At 38.4% G+C, this 6,503-nt stretch overlaps 1 pseudogene; it reads left to right on the forward strand.

Moving 5' to 3' along the window:
- The first annotated feature begins 5,354 nt into the window (after positions 1–5,354).
- LOC125171413 (uncharacterized) lies at positions 5,355–5,454 on the forward strand (annotated as a pseudogene).
- Positions 5,455–6,503: the final 1,049 nt, after the last annotated feature.

The raw sequence follows: 6,503 nt of genomic DNA on the forward strand, positions 1-6,503 counted from the left end.
TTTTGAGTCAATTTTCTTATGTAATATGAGAAAAGAGTTGAGGTTCTTTTTTTTTTTTGGTCATATGAAAATTCAATTTTTTTTCCAGAACCATATGCTCAAAAGACTATCTTTTCCAAACTGATTTCAACCATTTGTTAAAAAGACTGTCTTTTCACGGTTGATATCTTGGCAACTTTATTGAAAGCCAATTGATTGTTTATGTGTGGGTTTATTCTCGACTCTTGAATTGGTTCCGTAGATCTCTACGTCTACCCTTATACTAACACCACCCATCCCACGTTGATTAGTTTAGCTTTATATTGTGTCCTGAAATCAAATAGTGATCGTTCTTCTTTCCCAAAATTGTTTTGATGGTTCTAGGTTTTTGCATCTTTATGTAAATTCCTGCCAAAAAATCTTGCTGGAATTTTGATTGGGCTTGCCTTGAACCAATAGATCAATTTAGGGAGAATTGACATATTAACAATATTGAGTCAACTGAAGTATGAACAGAGTATGCCTCATCATGTACTTAAATCTTCATTCCTTTATCTCCGCCAAGTCTTGGAATTTTCAATGTACATATCATCATATGTTTTGCTACATTTATCCCTAAAGATTTCATGCTTCGTGATGCTATTGTGAATGATATTATTTAAAAATATTCAGTTTCCAATTGTCCGTTGCTAGACTCTAGACCTACAATTACTTTTGTATGTTGAGCTTGTATTCTCTGACCTTGTTAAATTTACTTCTTTTTTTTTTTTAACGTTTATTCATTTTTGAGAGAGAGAGTGTGAATGGGGGAGGTGCAGAGAGAGAGGACAGAGGATCTGAAGTGGGCTCTGTACTGACAGCAGTAAGCCTGATTCAGGGCTCGAACTCACGATCTGTGAGATCATGACCTGAGCTGAAGTCGGACGCTCAACCTACTGAGCCACCCAGGAGCCCATTAAATTTGCTTCTTAGTTGTAGTTGCTTTTTGGTAGATCCTTTAGGATTTTCTACATGAACAGCCACATAGCCAGTGGATAATAACAGTTTTATTTCTTCCTTTCCCAAACTACATGGCTTTTATTTTGGTTTCTTGCCTTATATCATTGACTAGGAACTCCTGTTGAATAGAAATAGCAAGGGGCAACCTCTCGCAGGGGAAAATAATTCAGTTTTAAATTATTAAGTACGGTGCTAGCTTTACATTTTTGGTGGATCTATCAGATTGAGAATATTTCCTTCTATTTCTAGTTTGTTGAGAGTTGGTTTGATTTTTTAATCATAGATGGGTGTTGAAATCTGTCAAATGTTTTCTGCATCTGTTGAGCTGGTTGATCATAGAGCTTCTCCTTTTTTTGTCTGTGATGATGAATCACACTTTTTGATTTTTTGCATATTGAATCAATCTTACATTCCTGGGATAAATCCCACTTGGTCCTGGTATGTTCCTTTTTTAATATTTAACTGAATTGATTTACTAAAATCTTGATGATTTTGTGTCTGCGTTCACAAAGAGTACTGGTCTGTAGTTTTCTATCCTTTTGATTTCTTTTTTAGTGTTGGTGTTAGGGTAATACTAGCTTCATAAAATAAATCGCCAAGTTCTCTCCTCTCCACTTTTTTGTGTAGGATTGGTTTTATTCCTTCCTTAAGTATTTGGTAGAATGTATTAGTAAAGATATCTGGAACAAATGGGTTTTTTTTTGTAGGAAGTTTCATAACAACAATTTCAATTTCTTTAATATAAATTGAGACACTTTAAGTATTTCTTCTTGCGTGAGCTTTCGGTGTTCTGATTTTCAGGGAATTTTCCCCCTTTATCTAATTTGATGAGTTTATTCGCTTGAAGTAATTCATAAATTACCATATTATCTTTTTAGTATATGTAGAATTGTTTGTTCCTGATATCGGAGATTGTGTCCTTTATATCCTTGTTCAGTGTGAGGCAGAGATTTCTCAGTTGTATTTTCAATGAGTCAAGCTTTTGGTTTCATTAGTTTTCCCTATTATTTGCCCAGTTATTATTTTATTGATTTCTGATTATTTCATTCCTTCCACTTTGGTTTAAGGTGCTCTTCTTTTTCTAGTTTCTTAAGGTGGAAGCTTAAGAGATTTTATATTTATTTATTTATTTATTTATTTTTTAGATATTTGATTTTAACCTTTTTCTTTCCAACATAAGCATTGAAAGTAATACATTTCCTTGAAGGCACTGCGTTAGGTCCACCCCACTTTTCGAGATGCTGCTTTTGTTTTCGTTTAGTTAAAAATATCTTCTGATTTTAGTTGTGATTTCTTTAAAAAATTTTTTAGTGTTTATTTATTTTGAGAGAGAGAGAGTGCACGTGCGTGCACATGCGCATGCACACAAGTTGGGGAGGGGCAGAGAGACAGAGAGAGAATCCCAAGCAGGCTTCACGCTGTCGGCACGGAGCCTGACATGGGGCTGGATCTCACAGACTGTGAGATCATGACCTGAGCCCATATCAAGAGTTGGGCACTTAACTGAGCCACTCAGGTACCCCTCCTGAGTGGTTTCTTTTTTTGACCTAAGCGTTACTTAGAAGTATGTTGTTTAACTTGCAAACATCTGAGTGTTTGCGGATATCTTTCTATTATTGATTTCTATTTAATTCCATTGTGGTCAGAGAATATACTACACTATGAATGATTTCAATCCTTTAAAACTTATTGAGACTGGTTCTATGGCCCCAAATATGGTCTAACTTGATAAATGGTCTACATACACTTGAAAATACTGTTTATTCTGCTGTCGTTAAGTGGAGTATTTTATAAATGCCAATTAATTTGGTTGTTATGTTATTCAAGTCTTCTGTATTCTTACTGATTTTCTGCCCACATATTTTAACAATTATTTTATTTTTTTTAAAATTTTTTTTTCAACGTTTATTTATTTTTGGGACAGAGAGAGACAGAGCATGAACGGGGGAGGGGCAGAGAGAGAGAGGGAGACACAGAATCAGAAGCAGGCCCCAAGGTCTGAGCCATCAGCCCAGAGCCCAACGTGGGGCTCGAACCCACGGACCGCGAGATCGTGACCTGGCTGAAGTCGGACGCTTAACCGACTGCGCCACCCAGGCGCCCCTATTTTAACAATTATTGAGAGAGGAGTGTTGAAACCTACAATTATAATTTTGTATATTTCTTTTTCTGCTTCTATCAGCTTTGGCCTCGTGTATTTTGAAACTCTGTAGCACTGTTATGTTTTCTCGATGAATTGATCCTTTGTTATTATGGTCCCTTGAACTGAAACCTACTTTCTCTAATATTAATAGAGTCAATTCTCTTTCTTCTGCCTATGGCTGGCATGGCATTTATTTATCTCTCCTTTTACTCTTTTTTTTTTTTGTACATTGTCTTGATATGTTTCATTGCCCTTTAGTGTTTAACCTACCCATGTTTTTATATTTAAAATTGGTTTCTTGTGGATAGTATACGATTGCTTGCAGATGGCATATCTTGCTTTTTTCTCATCCAGTCTGACAATTTCTATTTTTTAATGGAGTGTTTTTTTTTAAATTTTTTTTAACGTTTATTTATTTTTGAGACAGAGAGAGAGACAGAGCATGAACGGGGGAGGGGCAGAGAGAGAGGGAGACACAGAATCGGAAACAGGTTCCAGGCTCTGAGCAGTCAGCACAGAGCCCGACGCGGGCCTCGAACTCACAGACCGCGAGATCATGACCTGAGCTGAAGTCGGCTGCTTAACCAACTGAGCCACCCAGGCACCCCTTAATGGAGTGGTTTTTAATTTTTGTTACCTTTTATTATTTTCAGAGTTTATTTGTTTATTTTGAGACAGAGAGGACACGAGAAGGGGAGACTCAGAGAGAGAGGGAGAATTCCAAGCAGGCTTCATGCACGGTCAGTGCAGAGCCTGATGCGGGGCCTGAACCCATGAAACCATGAGATCATGACCTGAGCCAAAACCAAGAGTCAGATGCCTAACCAACTGAGCCACCCAGAGGCCCTTAATGGAGTAGTTTTTTAATAAATTGAGTTATACTTGATATATAACAATGAATTAGTTATATATATATATATAAACATATATACACATGTGTATACATATATGTATACACACATATATACATATATACACACATATATACATATATGTATACATATACATATATATATATATATATATACACCATTTACATTCAGTGTAATTATTGATATGATTGGGCTTAAATTTAGCATTTTAGTATTTGTTTTCCACTTATCCCAATATACTCTTTGCTCTCTTTTTTGTTTTTTCTTCATTTGTATTAACTTAATTTTTTCATGATTCCATTTCTCTCCACTACTGGCTTACTAGTTATATTTTCTTTGAAAGTTGTTTTTAGTGCTTGGTCTAGGACTTACAATATCTAATGAATCGAAACTAATCATAGTCTACCTTTATTTTTATTTTTTAAAAGATTATTTTATTTTATTTTATTATTTGAGAGAGAGAGAGAGAGGTCTAGGACTTATAATATCTAATGAATCGTAACTAATCATAGTCTACCTTTATTTTTATTTTTTAAAAGATTATTTTATTTTATTTTATTTTATTTTATTTTATTTTATTTTATTATTTTAGAGAGAGAGAAAGAGTAAGCAGTGTAAGTGGAGGTGTGGGGCAAAGGCAGAAGGAGAGAGAGAATCCCAAGCAGGATCCGTGTTCAGCATGGAGCCCGATGTGGGGCTCGATCTCATGACCCCGGGACCATGACCTGAACCGGAGTCAAGAGTCGGACATTTAACTGAGCCACCTCGGTGCCCGTAAAAGATTTTATTTTTAAGTAACCTCTACACCCAACATGGGGCTCGAACTTACAACCCTGAGATCAGGAGTCACAGGTTCTGTTGACTGAGCCAGCCAAGAGCCCCCATAGTCTCCTTTTAAATAACCTTACATCATTTCACGTGACATGTGAGAACAGTGCACTTAAACCCATAGTTAAAACAGCACACTTCCATTTTCCTCCTCTTGTCTTTGGTGAAATTGTCGTCATACATCTTGCTTGTGCATATGTTATAAACCCCACACACTTTATCACGTTTGCTTTGGTCAAATATCTTTTAAAGAAATTAAGCAGGAGAAAAGAATGTTTTTGTTTTCTTCCCCATTTCCACTATCTCTGGTGTTCTTTATTCCTTTGCGTGGAATAAAATTTCCACCTGTTATCATTTTGTTTCTGCCTGAAAAGTTCCCCTAAAATTCTTGGAACATACAAGTGCCAATTTTGGTTTTGTTTTTGTTTCACTAGGAAAAGCATTCTTTCACCTTCATTTTTTTTCTTTTTCCTCCCTTGCACAGTATGCCTACAGTTTTAATGTTGGAACCTGTACATTTATAAATGCATGGAGTGCTCAGTTTGTCAGCACATAAACTTGGACAACACGGGGAAAATCGGCATGGCCCCTGCACAAGGATGACATGCAAATTGAGAAGCATTCCACCCTTTTGTCCTGAACACAGGTCACTCGAAAATGGTTAACATGGGGGCGCCCGCGGCTCAGTCAGTTAGGTGCCAACTTTGGCTCAGGTCGTGATCTCATGGTTCACGAGTTCAAGCCCCACGTGGGGCTCTGGGCTGACAGCTCAGGGCCTGGAGTACTTCAGATTCTGTCTGTCTGTCTGTCTCTCTCTCTGCCCCACTCCCACTCACGCTCCGTCTCTCTCTCAAAAATAAACATTGAGGGGCGCCTGGGTGGCGCAGTCGGTTAAGCGTCCGACTTCAGCCAGGTCACGATCTCGCGGTCCGTGAGTTCGAGCCCCGCGTCGGGCTCTGGGCTGATGGCTCAGAGCCTGGAGCCTGTTTCCGATCCTGTGTCTCCCTCTCTCTCTAACCCTCCCCAACTAGTGCTCTGTCTGTATCTCTCAAAAATAAATAAATGTAGGGGCGCCTGGGTGGCGCAGTCGGTTAAGCGTCCGACTTCAGCCAGGTCACGATCTCGTGGTCCGTGAGTTCGAGCCCCGCGTCAGGCTCTGGGCTGATGGCTCAGAGCCTGGAGCCTGTTTCTGATTCTGTGTCTCCCTCTCTCTCTGCCCCTCCCCCGTTCATGCTCTGTCTCTCTCTGTCCCCAAAAAATAAATAAACGTTGAAAAAAAAATTAAAAAAAAAAAAACATTGAAAAAACCAGGCTAACAGAGTAAATTTTATGTTATGTGTGTTTTACCATAGGAAGAAAAATGCACAGAAATGGGTCTAGGAGGGTGCCTGGCTGGTTCAGTCAGTTGAGCATGTGACTCGTGATCCTGGGATTATAAATTCAACCCCCATGCTGGGGGCAGAGATTACTTAACATCTTAAACAAGAAAAAGAAGTACGTCTAGAAATACACATACAAAACTTTTAACATTGGGCCACTCCTTGGAAGAGGGGTTGCGGGGGGGCAGGCAGAGGACAACTTCCAGATTGTTTCTTCAGATTTTTTAAAAATTTATTTTTAGAGGGTGTGGGTGAGCGAGGGGCAGAGAGAGAAGGGGAGAGAGAGAGTTTCCTTGAATTTTT

Source organism: Prionailurus viverrinus, chromosome B4, assembly GCF_022837055.1.
Source record: "Prionailurus viverrinus isolate Anna chromosome B4, UM_Priviv_1.0, whole genome shotgun sequence".
NCBI lineage: Eukaryota > Metazoa > Chordata > Mammalia > Carnivora > Felidae > Prionailurus > Prionailurus viverrinus.